Below are 18,407 nucleotides of genomic sequence, written 5' to 3'. Positions count from 1 at the left end.
GGCCCGGTAAATTTGTCTATGGGTCCCTGCTTGGCGGGCCCGCTCCCTCCACCGCTCCTGGCTGGGTTATTCAAGGAGGGCAGTCCAGCTTCAGCAACCAGCAGAGCTCCCTTCGGGCAGCAACAGGACAGGTCGGATGGTGTCTCAGCCCCAAAGTATGACAATCCACAGGGGGTTTTCTTCCACCAATAACCGGATCGCACCGGACCCCAGTACAGTCCCAATGGCGCATCTAGGGGGCCGCCGCAGTCTCACCTGGTGCCACCATGCAGCCGACAATGGTTTGGTGCCAAGCAGGTCCCTCCCAAGTGTCCACTTCGGGTGCCAGAGGCCACCACCTCACCAATCAGCGCCCCAGAACGTTCGGGCAGCCCAGGCCTTGACACACACTGTTAGGAAGAAATGCAAATCGGGACCCAGGCACCAGGCTCCTTCGGCTCCGGGGCAAGTCCCGACCGGGGGCGACAACCGCATCCAGGGCTCCTCAACAGGGGGGGGGGGGGTTCAGCGCACTACAGCTCCTGCCCCACTCCGTCCATCAGGTTTAGCATCCACCCCCACTGGGGCCGCGCGTACTCACTGCTCGCTCCACGACGTAGCAGCCACCGTCTCACAGCTCCTCCAAGGGGGTCCAAATGGCACTCCGGCAGGGCCCACAGCCGGCTACTGGGCAGGAGGCACAACTAGGATGTTAGCGTCGCCCCGAGATGACCAGCGGGCCGCCCAGGTCGCTGTTCAGGCCGGCTCCGGGTCCCACCACTCGCGGTCGGGGAGCACGAAAATCCGGGCCCCGGTCTCAAGGCCCACGCTCAGGCCCCCGCCGTCTCTCGCACTCCACGTTGCACCAGGCCACTCAGGAGGCGGGGGAGATGCAACTGGGTCTCCGACCCCCACTCCGGCGCCAATTCAGCCGAGCCAGGCGGCACCCAAGATCGCCGACAGAGGTCTTTTCTAGGGACGCCCGTCCCGGTCACCGCCAAAATCGAGGCCCCGGCTTCGCACGCCGGGACTAGGCCCCAAGGGGGCTGCAGCTGTACGTGCAGCTTCAGGCGGCGCAGGAGCCCCGTCCGGCACCCGATGGGTTCTCCACACCTTCCGCCACCAGTCTGGGTCGGTGTATCGCCTCGTGGGTCCGGGAGCCAGGATAAATGCTGCGGATTAGTGTTGGGCCGGTGGGAGCTCTAACAAGCTACGTCCACCATCTTCGCCCGCTAGGCCACGCCCCCCCCACAAATTTGTATTTATTTTAACAATGATATTTTGTAATGCTCTGTTTTGTTCTATGTTATACTTTATTATTACACACTATAGAAGGCTGCGTTTGTACAAGTAGCTTTGTATTTTATAAATGCTTTTATGACTTGTATTGTTGAATAAAGAACTAATTGATTGATTGATGACAAACATTTACTCTTGACAATGAATAAAACAGTATACTGTTCACATCTCATAAATAAACTTTAAAATAATGTTTTCAATTCCTTTCCTTTTTCCCCCTAGGAGACAAGTATATACTCAGTTTTGCAACTATTAAACTTCAGGTAGTCTGCTTTCATCGAAGCACTGATTATAGAGAAGCAGCTCTTCTGAAGAGTGGACAAAAGACACACAAGTGAAGGACGGAACACAAGAGCAAATCAAACATTCAACCCCAGTCAATAGATCTGGGTTAAATGCATCCTTTTCCCCTCCATGCCACCCCAGTTTAATCCCAGCCATATGCAAATCAGTCTTGACCCTAAGTCTCATGGGAACAGTCCAGCCTGAACTGCCAAGCCAGGTCCTCCCTGGACCGGAAACAGGCATACTGGGACCGGTTTCCAGGCATCGCCCCCTCATCAGCCAGGCTAGCTTGAATCCAGGCATGGGGAGCAATAAAACGATAAATTTAGGCCCCGATCTCTGTACTGGGGTGAATATATGACATTGTTCTGCATTCTGTCCATCAATTGTTGTTTTTGCATTTGTCACCCCGAGTGGGACCGTTATCCCCAGACGTGGGTCCTGTGCTCTCCATGCCACTGGAGTCAAGCTATTCTGGCTGATGAGGGGTGAAACCCCGAAACCGGTCTTAGGATGCTTGTTTCCAGTCCAGGGATAACCTGGCCTGCAAATTCAGGCTGGAGGTTCAAGACTGATTTGCATATGGCGGAGTTCAAACTGAAATGGCATGGGGAGCAACAAAACTATGGATTTAGGCCCAGATCTCTGTACTGGGGTGAATGTATGACATTGTTCTGCATTCTGTCCATCAATTATTCTTTTTGGTTCTGAAGAGTGGAAGCAGACTTAGCCGCCACCTGAAGACATCCTGATAAAGACACCGCAGAGGGGCTTCCGTGTCTCCCAGTGGGTCTAAGTGAAGTCTAAGTGGGTCTAAGTGAAGTTAAAACATAATAGCTGACAACAGACCCGAGGACACTCGAATTGCTGGGGCACGGAAAGGGACCAGTATGAATGGAGGTGAGACTATCCCATAGATGTGGAGGATTGCTGTGATTGCGCCCAAACACAACAAGCATTTACAATGCAATGGTTTTGCCTTTGTTAAAGTTAGAGCTATTGGCATTGCTCTTGAAATTTTTTTTATTTATGTTTTGTTTTTTAACATAAATAAATGGCATTGTCATTTACAATAGCAGGGCAGGGCACAGGGAAGGGGGGCGAGGAGAGACGAAGGAGAGCTGCGGGCTCTTGTTGTAATGCTTGCATGGATGAGTAGGTGGATGCATGCATGGGTGCATGCATGAATGGGGGTATGGATGGGTGTATGGATAGATGCATGGATGGGTGGATGGATAGATGCATATATACAGCCAATCCCTCAACAATGTATGCAATCCACCAACCCATCCAACCAACAACCCATCAATGCATCCACCCATACATCCATGCATCATGCATACATCCATTCATCATGCATCCATCCATCCACCCACCCACTGTGTCTCACGCCGACCCCTCTAAATATAACTCATTTTTTCGGTATATAGAGATGACTGTATTCACTAGTATATGCAGTAGTGTGTGGTGGACTTAGTTTGAGTGTTTGTTTCCTGCACACTCACAAACTGCCCCTACACATTCACACACTGCTCACCCTGCTCACTCACACTGTTCACCCTGCACACTCACACAATGTGCACCCTGCACACTCACACACTGCAGTCACTGTCACTCTGCAGTCACTGTTACTCTGCAGTCACACTCACTCTGCACTCACTGTCACTCTGCACTCACTGTCACTCTGCACTCACTGTCACTCTGCACTCACTGTCACTCTGCACTCACTGTCACTCTGCACTCACTGTCACTCTGCACTCTCACTGTCACTCACTGTCACTCTCGCACTCACTCTGCACACACTCATTCTGCACTCAGTCTGCACTCACAGGCACTCACACTCACTCTGCACTCACTGTCACTCTGCACTCACTCTGCACTCACTGTCACTGCACTCACACTCACTCTGCACTCACTCTGCACTCACACTGCACTCACTGTCACTCGCACTCACTCTGCACTCACTGTCCCTCTGCACTCACTCTGCACTCACTGTCACTCTGCACTCACTGTCACTCTGCACTCACTGTCACTCTGCACTCACTGTCACTCTGCACTCTCACTGTCACTCTGCACTCTCACTGTCACTCTGCACTCACTGTCACTCTGCACTCACCGTCACTCTCGCACTCACCGTCACTCTCGCACTCACCGTCACTCTCGCACTCACTTTGCACTCACTGTCACTCTGAACTCACTCTGCACTCACTGTCACTCTGAACTCACTCTGCACTCACTGTCACTCTGCACTGTCGCTCGCTCACTCACTCTGCACTCACTGTCACTCTCGCACTCACTCTCCACTCACTGTCGCTCTCGCACTCACTCTACATACACTCACTCCGCACTCAGTCTGCACTTACACTCACTCTGCACTCACTGTCACTCGCACTCACTCTGCACTCACTGTCACTCGCACTCACTGTCGCTCTCGCACTCACTCAGTCTGCACTCAGTCTGCACTCACACTCACTCTTCACTCACTGTCACTCGCACTCACTGTCACTGTCACTCGCACTCACTGTCACTCGCACTCACTCTGCACTCACTGTCACTCTCGCACTCACTCTGCACACACTCAGTCTGCACTCACACTCACTCTGCACTGTCACTCGCACTCACTCTGCACTCACTGTCACTCTGCACTCACTGTCACTCGCACTCACTGTCACTCAAACTCACTCTGCACTCACTGTCACTGCACTCACTCTGCACTCACTGTCACTCTGCACTGTCACTCTTCACTCACTGTCACTCACACTCACTCTGCACTCAGTCACTCGCACTCACTCTGCACTCACTGTCACTCTGCACTCACTGTCATTCTTCACTCACTCTGCACTCACTGTCACTCTCGCACTCAGTCTGCACTCACTGTTGTTCTCGCACTCACTCTGCACTCACTGTCGCTCTGCACTCAGTCTGCACTCATACTCACTCTTCACTCACTGTCACTCGCACTCACTCTGCACTCACTGTCACTCTGCACTCACTGTCACTCTGCACTCAAGGTTTAGATGGAGCAAGGGCCTTTACTGTCCCAATCGGGAGACTGAGATTAACTAAACACCTCACAAAGTCTACTAAACACCTCACAAAGTCTTGTCACAGCAAAAAATAAATGATAGAGCGAATAAAAAATGCTACCGCCGGCCTACAGCTTGCAATGCATGTGCGCGCGCTTATGAGCAGAGGCGCCACATGGCATTCCTCATGCTCATTAAGCACATGGCTCGCCGCGCGCTTGATTGCGATCGCGATCCCTTTCAGTTTCGGTATGCATGTAAGTTGGAAGGGAACGCTGGGGTTCACTTCTTTTTAGTCGTGCTGCATAAGCCTCGTAAAACTCAAATAAATGCAGATTAGCTGTAATAGATCGACTAAGGTCTGATGGGGCGAAAGGGTTATGTGCATGGCATGCACGTCTCAAAGCATTTGGATTAACAGTACAGAAATATAGTGGCTTACTATAGCCACTAAATCGCTCACTGACTCACAAGCGCGAACACAAAAACATGTTGTGCTTCGGCAAGGGGTACTACGGTATTTAATCTTGTACCCATGAATACCATGACAGAAGCCCTAGCCCGTTTCAATAAACTGTGTCGGAGGGGCATGGAGCCAGTTATCTCCATTGGCTCGCCTTTTCCGTGGTTAATAAGAACGAAAATAAATGGGGCGAGGCATTGTTTTTCTAGGACGATGTCGAATACCAAATATGTGTAATCTTCTTTCTAACTCGTGCCTCTCCCGTCCAATATCTTACACTTCCGTCGCTTAGATCACTCACCCTTGTAGCTTCTTTTTCCACCCACACTTTTTCTGACGCCGTGTTCCCTTCTCTTGCAACATCCCCCCCCCCCCGCCTCCATTTTCAGTCCACTGTCTTGCTCTGCGCTAAAGTCTGTTCCAATATATAAAAGACCCGGTTCCCCAACCCAGCGCCTTTAATAAAGCTGTGCTCTATTTCCCAAATACATTCTTTAATTAATTCTGTTTCTAACTTGTGCCTCTCTCGTCCAATATCTTACACTTCCATAGCTTAGATCACTCACTCTTGTAGATTCTTTCCAAATTCAGGTCGGTAGCTCCTGCCCATTACACAAACTGCGAGCGCCGTGTCCCCGTTCTGGAAGCTCCCCCCGCCGTGCGCCGGGGGCTCCGGAGAGTCAGCGCCGCTGTCCTCGTCGTCTCGGGCTCCCCCTCCGTCACCGGGTCCACCTGGAAGCGGCTCTGACTGGGCGGGGGTCCGAGGGGCCGGTTGGGCCCGTCGCCGGCGCCTGCGGCCAACAGTTCCTCCTCGCCTGGGGCCAGCTTCGTGGAGCCAAAACAGGACGACAAACAATAAGCCACGCCCGCGGGACTTCCGGCCGCGCAAGGATTGGCCGGCCGGAAGGAACAGAAAGCAAAAAAACGCCCACGGAAGAAAACGCGAAAACGCACCCCGAATCAGGTGGAGACAGAACATTTGTTCACACCCCACGAAGAAATTACGTCAGAAAGAGAAGAAAACGCAAAAACGCCCCTGAATCGGAGCAAGCATAAGACAGACAGAGCCGTCTTCCAAAGGGTAGCCTCCATTTATGGAGCTACCCAATGGGAGCCTGGGGCGTGTACCCGAGCCCCTATTGAAGTCATGAGGTTTTTCGCCGAGGCAAAACCTAAAAACCACGCACAACATGAAAGCACCCACGTAGGACCAAAGTCAACACCCTTCCACCCAAACACCGTACAGTGTATAGCTTGCTGCCCATATAGGCAAATGCTTCAGTGCCCCCACACTGAGGTAGTAAACTCTATATAAATGTTGCAATACAATACAACAGAAATTCGCCATAGATCCAGCGGTGTATGCCAGAGCACGATTAACATGTGGGAGAGATATCAAGAGCACCAAAACTTACTACAACAAAGGTGGTTTACACAAAGAAAGGGATATTTACTTTTAACAGGAATGGATGGCTTTGCACTAAACGCGTATATTTTGAGAGAAAATGTCTGTGTGCGCATTAAATGACAACAGGAGCTCACTGGCAGAATTGTTATTGAGGACATATTTCTTCGGACAGCTGTCGCGCAGTCAACATTCCGCATGCTTCATCGCATGACGTGTTGCGAAAGATGCAGACAATATACAAAAGTTAACATGTTGTATCTTATAAAAGCCGAAAGACTATTTGTCATTCTAAATCCATAATATGTAACAACCTTACTACTGCCAACTCCGATGAGCCACTACTGCAGAAGTGACCTGTGTTCCTGCTACGTGTGATATCATGCAGTCATCTGATACCCTTAAGTAGGTCACACACACGCTGCACCTGGACTCTAGTCACCTAAATTTTTTCGCCGTCGATGTCCAGGGCCCGCTTTAGGAAGTCCACCCCAATGGTGGCCTCTGCGGTCTCCAGGAAGGGCCCCCCGCAGAAACGGTAGCTCATGCAAGTCTTGCCCACGCAGGAATCACCTATGACGATGATCTTGAAGATGCGCTGGTGAGGGGCGTGGCACTCTGCCGGTACCGGCCCGCGAGCAGAATTGTGCACCCGCAACCGGGGCTGGTCCATAGCTTCAGGGGAACAGAGGAGGCGGTCTACTTTACAGTGAGTGTACGAGCCAGCAACACCACAGAAAAAGAATTGGCAGACAGCCGCGACTAATGCGCAAACCGGGCGTCCATCTTGAAAAATCATTTCAAGCACCATGTATACCAGTAGACTTGCCCTCATTTTACAGTGAACAGACCAGCACAGGAAAAGTCTTTTTGTAAGGGTCCTAATGCCACTCAAACATTACATATTGTTTCATACACATTACACTAATATTTAATTAAAGTCTTGCGCACAACATATTTTTAGCATACGAAGTCTTTTAACAGTCTTTCATAAGCTAATATAAATATATAAAACACTTTAAAATCATGTACAGTACAACAATTTGTTTATGCTCGTGGAATTTTTTTTTTTTATTGTTTACAGCACGAGAAGCGGAAACCACGACCTCCCGGCCCCGCCCACAGCCAGGCGGAGGGCCAGACATCTTCTTCCGGTGTTCCCAATGCCGGACCAGATTCGGGGGCGTTCCAGAGAACCGGCTTTCGGCTGACGTAGCCAAAAGCGAAAAATTCTCGGGAACGCCCCCGAATCTGGTCCTGGATTGAGGGACAGAGCCTTCTCCCAATGGCTAGCCTCCATTTATGGAGCTAGCCAATGGGAGCAGGGGGCGAGTCCCTGGTCCCCACTGCAAAACATAAGATTTTTCCTAGCGCATGCGCACTTCGTACGCATTTGCTAGGCAAAACCTAAAAAGGGCTCATGTAGCTTCCCAGGAAAATTAGGCCGATAAACCAGATAATGTGCAGAAGATCTTTTGCAAACAATTACTACTTGATGAATTATCAATGTAGATGGGCGAAAATCTGATTATCCCTTGGAATGGACCCATGAATTTGACTACTTAAGCATCGGACATGTCCCATATATATTATTATAGCTCTCGTTTATTGTATAAATCTACCATGTTATTTCCTTCTTTCCTTATGCGTTTGTATTTTTGCTACCTGTTTATTTACTCCATTTTTATTTATTTTTTAAAGCATCAGACTTGCTGACTCAAGCGTTTGACAGTCTCAAATTGTTAAAAGTGGCCTCCTCCTGTAACAAAGAGCAGCGGCTATACTTAAATTTACTAACAGTCTGTCCACCTTTTCAATACTTAGGTGTCTCACATACCCGAGCACCTACGGACTTCGTTTCACCTCCTTACGACGGCCTTAAGTTTACAAGCGAGGGTAAGCGGATTTGCTTCCCTGCTTTATCCGACCGCGCACCCGGCGGCGGAATTCTCCACCCTTAACACGCCACCTAGACGTACCAGAAGCACTTCCTTCTCGCGTCTTCCTTTGTCTACACCCGATTAGGACCAGGTTGAAATTATCACCGGTCCGCCGACACCGCTCTCATCCCAAAACTCCACAGCCCTGAAGAGTCACGGGTTTACCCCGGTTTTGACGAAACACGTGTCGGCTGGTTTTCTTGTTAAACAAATACTCACACCGGAAGAATAAACACCTAATAGGTCAAAAACATTGGAGTTGGATCTTATCTTTTTATTGAATAATAACAAGACTCAATTTATAAACTGATTCAGGTTGTGTGCGCTTGACTTTGGATCTATGATGTTACAACGCGTTATTTTACAACGCATGCTGTAACATCGCAACTTTTACAACGCAGGTTCCATTACATCGGATGCCATTACAACGCAGGATATTACATAGCAGATGCTATTACAACGCATACCATTACATCGTAAGTATAGGTAAGTATAACTTTTTTTTTAAAATGTAATTAAGTTAATTTAATTAAATTTTACTAATATAATTAAAATAATTGTAAAAATGTAATTAATATAATTTATTTAAATAAGTTTAATTTAATTTTAAATAGGAATTAATGTAATTTAATTAAATTAATATAATTTTATTAATTTAATACATTTTATAATAGTAATTATTTAAATTTAATTAATCTAATTTAATTAATATAATTGAATTAATCTTAAAATTGTAATTAATTTGATTTAATAAATTTGATTAATTATAATTAATTTAATTAATTTAATTTAATTAAAGTCATACTTTAAAAAAAATAAACCCTAAAAATACCCCTGTACCCAAAAACCCAAACCCAGTCCTAAACCCTAAAAATACCCCTGTACCCCAAAACCCAAACCCAGCCCTAAACCCTAAAAATACCCCTGTACCCCAAAACCCAAACCCAGCCCTAAAACCTAAAAATACCCCTGTACCCCAAAACCCAAACCCAGCCCTAAAACCTAGAAATACCCCTGTACCCCAAAACCCAAACCCAGCCCTAAACCCTAAAAATACCCCTATACACCAAAACCCAAACCCAGCCCTAAAACCTAAAAATACCCCTGTACCCCAAAACCCAAACCCAGCCCTAAACCCTAAAAATACCCCTGTACCCCAAAACCCAAACCCAGCCCTAAAACCTAAAAATACCCCTGTACCCCAAAACCCAAACCCAGCCCTAAAACCTAAAAATACCCCTGTACCCCAAAACCCAAACCTAAAAATACCCCTGTACCCCAAAACCAGCCCTAAAAATACCCCTGTACCCCAAAACCCAAACTCAACCCTAAACCCTAAAAATACCCCTGTACCCCAAAACCCAAACCCAGCCCTAAAACCAAAAAATACCCCTGTACCCATGTTAGAAACGGGACCCTGGCCGGCCAAGACTCGCGTCGAGGTCAGTCAGGGATCACCACTTCTAAAGTCAGGGCAGGGGAGTCACACACCAAGGCAACCCCCACTCGCCCTCTAGGTAGCGTGGCGCGAGCAGTCTAGGCTAAACTTGGAGGCGGTATGAGTTAAGTATTTGCGCACGCACCCCAGCAACAACACCCAAGGCCCACCACAAAGAAAGACTCTACACAAGGATATATATCAAAAATAGCCTTTGTATTTATAATAAACAAAACACATTAGATAACACACGCAAACTGTACAATGTGCCAGAGGCACGGGCAGAATTTACAAGGGGAATTATGTACAGGACAGGGCCACATGGACCACTGTCAGGGGTAGGCACTTGTTAGAAAATAATACTGGTAGATATACACTTATGTCGTAAACATAGAATGAGTAGCACCAAAATTATAAATGCAACACACATCCAGTAATCACTGGAACAGTAAGGACCTCCTACGCAACCCTAACTCACTGTAGGTAAATCACGCAGGTAACCAGGACCTAAGGAAGGAATACCAACACCTAAGCAGTTCACTCTTAGCAAAGGGAAGGAAACCTAACATGAAATGAACCATCAACAATCTACTATGCAGGTCACATTTAGCATAATGGATAAACATAAACAATCCTCTCTGCAGGTCACATTTAGCAAAAGGGGATAACCATAAGAATACCTAATCAGGTCACTTTTAGAAAAGGTAAGCAGAATCAACATTTCACTGTGCAGGTCACATTTAGTACAGTGGATAAACCTAAACAATCCCCTATGCAGGTCACATTTAGCAAAAAGGGGATAACCATAAGACTACCTAATCAGGTCACTTTTAGAAAAGGTACAGGTTAGAACACATGCGCAAGAATTACATAGCAAGAAATAATGCGCGGGGTGCACAAAGCACAACACTCAAAAGGTCCCTCAGGCCAACTGGCCTCGAAAGGGGCGGAATGCCCTGAGTCTCAATGTCAGGGAAGCTGCGCAGGCAGCACAGCACACAAACCTAAACGTGGCAACTGTCCACTAAGTGCTGGACAGTTGTAAATAGAAATGCACAACGTTGGAGCCAGGAGGGCTCAAGAACCAGGTGGGCAAGGAGCCTCTCAAGGGCTCACCAAGCAAAATGGGCAAATAGAGCTCAGCGCTCTTAAAATAATCAAAATGCCCCCAGAGCCTCTCTCAGGGCTCTCACTCGATGTGGGCAATGAAGAGCCTTTCTGGGGCTCATAAACAAATAGGGCACGAGAGCCTCTCAGGGCTCAAGGAACAAAGGATGGCTCCTCTAGTTGGAGTCCCTCACGGGGGACTCAGGGAGCAGAAATGCCCCAGGAGCCTCGGGGCTCCAAACAGCTACAAGCGCGAGGTCGCGCTACGGGGGAGGGGCGGACACCGGCAATGTGTCCCGACGCCCCTCTCCCTCTCCAGGCACTCACCGGGTCTCTGGGGCTGGAGGCGTCTCCTCGGCGGCCGGCGCGAGGCTCTCCTTCACTCGGGGAGCCTCGAGGACAGAGCCGGCTGCTCCTCTCGTCTCCCGCCTGACTTTGTCTCGCTCTCCCTCCGCCTGACTTCCGCCGGAGCCGCCAATGGCAGGGCGGCCCTGGGGGTCAGGAGGCGGGACTTCCGGGTCGTCGCGGGCAGCGCGGCGGCCCGTTCCAGGTAGGCAGGCGGCTTCTCAATACCCGAGGAGTGGGCTCCCTCGAGGTATTTACAAAATCAAAGTACGGGGCAATGCCGGGTGGGCACCGGCCTCCAAAATAAAGATAAAGCGAGGTGGGCACTCGCTAATGCCGAAAATCGGCGAAATGGGTCCCAATGCAGGGTGGGCACCGGCAATGCCAAATACAGCGCTCCCAAGCGCTTAGGGACTCCAGAAAGCGCGCCTAGCGCTAGAAATATCAGCAAAGCGCTGGGGCACAAGGAAAGCGCTCCTAGCGCTACAAATCAAAATCAGGGTGCCTCCAGGCACAGGAAAGCTCCAGCAGGGTCTGGAGGCAGGCAGAGGGGCAAGGCAGGGCCAGAGCCAGCACACTGGGTCTCCAAGCAGGGAGATAGCCAAGTGGCGGTCCTCTTGGCCCCAGCAGCAGTAGCAGCCCCCTCTGGCAAGATCCTAGGCAGAACCAAGAACAGGACAAATTGTATGGGGACACAGCCCCTTCTTATACAGACAAACCCCTTTGTCTCAAGGGTGCAGGGTGGGGGAAAAACCAGTTACAGCTGGTTCTGAAGTACTCTGTTTACCCCAACCACCCTCTCTATTCAGTGGCAGGGCTAGGGCCATCAGTCGCACTACAGGGGGTGGAGCCAGCATTGTCCGGGGAAAGTCCAGGCCCATCAGGGACCAAGTGCACTCCTCCCAAGCCATCAAGCATGCTGATCTCACACTCACCACCGGGCAGACCCATCCAGCCTTCCTGGAGCCAGGCTCACCAGCCAGCTCCAGCCAATCACACTGCAGGCATATTTTACAGCAATATGCCAAGTCCCAGAAATGGCATTTCTACACATGCCACATTCACGCAACATACATCATTGGGAAGCATTCATTCCCACGAACACGCACATACCAAACTCGAGCATGCACTCCCCACACATCAGGAATTACTAGGGACACAGACATTCCCCATGCATCCCTATGGGAGAGCAGGCCAGCCTAACTACATGCACGCACTTTACTCTGGGACACAGAGAAAAAGTGCGCACAGACCAGAAAATCATCCACGCATATCACAGATAAAAAGCAAAAAGTTTAGGGGTGAACCTGCCATAAGGGCCAAGTCCAACAACCCCAAAACCCAAACCCAGCCCTAAAACCTAAAAATACCCCTGTACCCCAAAACCCAAACCCAGCCCTAAAACCTAAAAATACCCCTATACCCCAAAACATATACCTCAGTACCCCAAAACATATACTCCTATACTCATACTTATTTTAAAAATTACTTAAATTAATATATTTAATTTATAATATTAAAAAACATAAATAAATATATTTATTTATAATAATATTAATTAAATTAATTAAATAATATTAAATAAATAAAAAAATTATACTTACCAATACTTAGGATGTAATGGTATGCGTTGTAATAGCATCTGCTATGTAATATCCTGCGTTGTAATAGCATCCGATGTAATGGAACCAGCGTTGTAAAAGCTGCTTTGTAACAGCATTACGACGTAAAAGTTGCGTTGTAACAGTAAGTTACCCTTGACTTTGCTTTTACTTCCAGCTTGGGTAGTTTGCTTATGTTAAATACTGCTTAAATTCCCTGGAGCAGACACTATGGGGATTCCCTGTAATGGCTCACACATTTAAAAGACCAAATTCTGGGAAAAAGCTTCAAAGTATTGGTTGTTGAAACCTACTAATGGAACCCTTGATGATTGTTTTTTTAATATCCAAACCAGATCCTAACTTTCAACTCTAAGTTGCAACCCGACAATTTTAGTTCCACTATTTATCTGGTTTGTAACCATTCAGACGAGGCTGAAGAGCACTTCATACTCCTCCGAAGGTTATTCTACAAGCCGAGAATCAAACTGATTGCCCCGCTCTGGTTACTAAGGTGGATTACAGACTGGAGGGTGGCACAGAGGATGTACAAAGTGGACATGAGTGTTTGCATAGTTTACTCTGTAACCAATTTCTGACCGATAGCATGGCGCAAAAGAATGAAACTGATTTCAGCTCACATGATTAATGAAATGATTACTGATTTTATTATAACATTCCCCACTGTGTTATGCATGTGATGATTTTAATGTTGTTATTGATACTGTTTTTAAGTTATTATGAAGTTACTGACTGAGCTTGTTTTTAAATGATATCATAATAGTTATTTATTGTTGTGTTTGTGTCAATAGACCATTGAACCGGAATGAACAGATAAATAAACATGAAAGAGAGAGAGCGAGAGAGAAAGCGAGAGAGAGAGAGAGAGAGAGAGAGAGAGAGAGAGAGAGAGAGAGAGAGAGAGAGAGAGAGAGAGAGAGAGAGACCTCCCCAGCCAAACACATGCAGTATCTCATGGTCAACAGAAACAGAACTGATCAGAGATCTAGCAGTGCAAGAAATCCGATACCATTCCACCACTGTCCGCAGCCATGAGCAAAGCGTTAACACCTAAAGAGTAGGCGTCTTGGGACTGCCTGTGACACGGAACTCAGACTGATACATTTGCAGCAGCCTATGATGACTCAGATGAGAAGGGAATTCATAAAAGTGCCACGCACGCCCTTACCTACCTGGCTTGATGGACAGAGTGCTCATTGTGCAATAATAGTTGGCAGCTGTAAGGGACAAGAAAATATATTTTGATGAATACAGTTAGCAACTTACCTCAAAGAGGTGTACACACTTTGGCATGGCTTTCGGTCTCACAGTGCTTTCGATAGTCCTTTCCATCTATAAGAGAAAGAGAAAATTGTGTCAATTTATGTGATGAAAAACGCAGTGACTTCTCCGGCTCACTGTTTGTTGAAATATATGATAGCAGCAACACAAGAAGGGAATTGGGAGAATTGAAAGACCACAAAGCATGCCCGCCTAAACATATCCATAAACACAGCAGGTGTTAGTGGTCAATGCATACGAAAATAGAGATGGCCTATCAGTAATGTGTACTTCATCACTTCATCTTAAAGGGCGGTAGCCCTCACCCACTCTAGGGTAGGATGCTTCCTTATAGGGCCCCTCCTCACACCCCCAATCAAGTGTGGAGGTGGTGTGGGCTGCAAACCTCCACAGAGGGCCTCTAGCTCATATTTTAGGGCCTTGGTCAGGCTTGTCCATAGAGTGAAGGCACTTGTTGAAGTCATGTTTAATCTCTTGGCTATCCGCACTCCCACATAATCCAGTTATGAATTTGCTGGCTAAATGATTAACTTGGTTTTAGATTCGGATGGAAGGCTGTGGCTACTGTATTTTAATCGTTCTAATCTAATTTGGAAGTTCATTAACTATGATTTTTTTATCTGATACATTCTTGAATTTGTTTATTAAACATTTGCAAATAATAACAAATACAGACACAGTACATAAATGTTGCCTCATGCTTTATATGCATTATACTGACAGCATTAGACACCAATAATCAAGACAGGTAATTCAAAGCGCACCAGGAGCCCTGGAACTGCAGAAAGGAAAACAGGTCAGTCGAGGGTTCTCAGAGGCCCCAGTGGTAGGCGATAATAGTAGCGAGGACCCGGTATTCCGCAGCAGATAGAGAGGAAATAAAGCCCATATGTCCTTGGGACACGCTGCAGGACTGTTTCACCATATTGTTCTGACTTGTCCTGACTGTGTGCAACATCTCGTAGCTTCTCTTTCACAGCGGGTTCTCTTTTCTGCATCCACAGCATGGCCACATGCTCTTGACTTGTACCAGTAGGACACAAACAACCCCGCAGTCTGCCGGGCGGATCTCTGATGTATCACCCAGTAGGGCTTTTTGGGGTGTAGGGTATATGGGTAGCCCCACTGTCACGTAGTCAGCCAATACGCCCGTCCAGTAAGTGGCAAGTCCAGGGAAGTCCAATGGAGGATGTTTGTTGGGTAGCTCATAGCGAACATACCTGTATTGGCACGCCCACTGATGATGGGGAGCCGGCTTGTGCTCCCCCTACCCTAACATGCATGGGCATGTATTGTGCAGGCACCCAGCATTTCACGTTATGGGCCTGTGAAACTAGATAAAATATGTAGAAATTCTAAAGCGCTAGGCCTCCAAGCTGCACAGGTCTCGTCAGCACCTCCCATGATATCCTAGGTTCTCCATCTTGCCATATCAGACAGGAGAGGACCAACTGCAATTGTTGAAAAAAGTGCAGTGGGAGGTATATCGGATATATTCTTGGATCAGTCATCTCCTATTTTGGTGCAAAGCTTGTGATCACAAAACTTTACAAATCACTGTTAAGGTAATGAATATTACTAGTGATCTTGTTTCCGAGGCAAAAAACCTTTTTCCGTGACTACTTGTCTTGACTTCCATTTCTTTAAATATTGCGTGTCAGTCTGTAAATAAACTGATTTAGTTTTCTGAAAGTATATGGTGAATTATAGTTTTGGGCAATTTCGGTATCGTAAAGTACAGTGAATAGACCCAACTTCATAACTCGTAATTTGTGTGCAATCAGAGAGTAAAAAAAAATTACTTTAAAGAGTCTCCCTGGCTTTCTGCTCAGCACGCCTTCAGAAATGAATAACTTGTTAGAACTGTACACTCTCACTCAAAATCCCAGCCCGCCCCGGATCTCTTGCAGCATATCACTTAGTGACTTACACTGTCAAAATTCTTAAATGTACCCTCTTCTTGTGCAGTGGTCCTCCATGACTCCTACATATACGACTATCTTAAAGCAGCTGCTAGGCTCCTTTTCAAAGGAGAAACTTGGCTCATCGAGCAATCCAGAAGCACAAACTTAGGCAAGCATCAATCCTGTGGAGACGGCATCAAAACATCCATCCATAAACGAGGCCGACCAACCCATTAAAAAACTATCACTGGTGCTTGAAACTCAACATCTCTCACACCATCGTTCTAGACCTCCACATGACAATCTGTAGAAAGCCGATCAATGCCATCCTGGGATATGCCAGGTCTTCCGCCTCAATCGATATCAAATCGAAATCCTTACAAATATCTGTAATTCAGTTGCCAGACTGACTGGAGGACGACAGAAAAAAAGACTGATGTCCCAATTTTAAGCAGCCTGTACTACGCTTAATAGTCTGAGCAAGGACAACTCAAGAGCTCGTTGAGGCCTTTATCAAAACTATCATGAATGAATGAATGAGGTCATTTATAGAGCGAAGCTATCTGTCCGAGGAGCATCTTGGCGATGAGTGACAGTGGAGCGGAGTATCGAGAAGAGTGGACTTCGGCAACACAAGCCATCAGATGAGAGATAGAGCTAGGCTATCTGGGGCTGCAAAAATCCAGGTTTTCCGTATTTTCTTAAACATGGGTTCTGACTGTGTGTGTCTCAGTTGGGAGGGCAAGTAGTTCCAGTTTTTAGTTCCAAGAACAGCTATTGGCTTTCCTCTTCTGGACGTCAGGTGGAAACAGGGAGGTACAAGCAGGTTTCCATTGGAGGATCTCAGGGTACGTTGAGTAACAAAGTTTAATTCTCTGCCCGAGGTATTTAGGTTCAGTTTGACTGACTGTTCTGAAAGTTATTACTTGGATCTTAAAGAGGATCCTTTTGTGTGTTGGCAGCCAATGGAGGGTATGGAGTGCCTCTGAAGCGGAGGACCCCCTTGGCAGTTTCAGTACTAGCCGGGCTGCTGCATTTTGGACAGTCTGAAGCTTTTTCAGAGTTATTTTCTTAACTCCTGCATAAAGACTGTAACAGTAGTCCAGACGCGATAGGATTAAGGCCACTGTCTTATGGGCAGTGGCTGGAAGAAGATAAAAAAAATTATGAGTTTTTATCCAATGAAAGCAGGCGCCTGCCACTGAGAGCGCTTGCTGATGGAAGGACAAAAGTGTCAAATCTGACTCCCAGGTTTCTCACTGTATCCACTGTTTCGAGAAGGGGGGGGGGGGGCGCTGTGTCAGTCGGCCACCACAATTTGGGCATGAATAAGTTATATTTTTCCAGCAGCATGATCTCCGTTTTTTGGCTGTTACACTTGAGGTGAATGGATTTTATCTATTCAAAGACAGAGGAGAGGCATTGTTTGAAGCTTTCTTCTGCCGCTGTGAATTCTTTATCTAGAGTTAGGATAAGCTGTGTGTCATCAGCATAGGATACAGACTCAATGTCAAAGGATGACACTAGGTTTAGCAAGGGCACCATGTATATATTCTAAAGTGTTGGGCTCAGGGCGTCCTGGGGAACACCAGAGAGCAACTGTTTCTCAGTTGATAGGTATTTGCAGAGAGTTACTATTGGTCTCCTGTTCTCCGTGAACGATGTTAGCCAGGCTAACGCTTTGTGCGAGATACCATTTCTTTTGAACTGTTCTTCCAAGATAGCATGGGAAACAGTGTTGAACACGGCTGAAAGATCCAACAAAATCAGAACTGCCACCTTTCCTTGATCTAGGGCGAATTTCACTGTTTTCGTAGTATGTAGCAGCGCGGACTCTGTTGAATGTCCAGCCCTAAACCCTGATTGCCTGGGGTGTAACGTGTTGGTTTGTAGGAGAAAATCATTTAATGCGTGTTTACTAACTTCTTAGTTATTTTGCTTAAACATGGAACCAGAGAAATAGGTCTGAGACTGGAAAGGGTTGTTGGGTCCGGTAGCTGTTTCTTTTGAAGTGGTTTAACTGAGGCAACTTTCCAATTATCGGGTACTATTGCTTGCCTAAGTGAGGAGTTTATGATTTGATTGATAATAGGTTTTATAGTGTCGATAAGTGAATGTAGGATTTTTGGGGGGCAGGGGTCGTCCGGAGAGCCTTATTTACATGTGATGATGGCCTGTCTTGACTGTTTCAGGGTAATCTCCTTCAAGCTGTTGAGCATCTGTCGGTTTTCTAGATCCAGATCAAATCTTCCTATTGATAATAGGTCTGTTGGCTTGAAATTCTTTTTTAGGTCTTAGACCTTTTCATCAAAG

At 47.1% G+C, this 18,407-nt stretch overlaps 1 protein-coding gene across 7 annotated transcripts in view; it reads right to left on the bottom strand.

Moving 5' to 3' along the window:
- Positions 1-18,407, bottom strand: part of BCKDK (branched chain keto acid dehydrogenase kinase) — a 392,864-nt gene that overhangs the window by 209,915 nt on the left and 164,542 nt on the right. For all 7 annotated transcript variants that reach the window (XM_086932026.1, XM_086932025.1, XM_086932028.1 and 4 more), the window contains one exon: positions 14,176-14,241. The gene's annotated coding sequence lies outside the window, so the exon portion shown is untranslated. The remainder of the gene's footprint in view (positions 1-14,175; positions 14,242-18,407) is intronic.

The sequence above is a fragment of the Lissotriton vulgaris genome, chromosome 7, assembly GCF_964263255.1.
Source record: "Lissotriton vulgaris chromosome 7, aLisVul1.2, whole genome shotgun sequence".
NCBI classification, from domain to species: Eukaryota; Metazoa; Chordata; class Amphibia; order Caudata; family Salamandridae; genus Lissotriton; species Lissotriton vulgaris.
The sequence above is the reverse complement of the archived record's forward strand: the minus strand, read 5'-3'. Positions and strand labels throughout refer to the sequence as shown.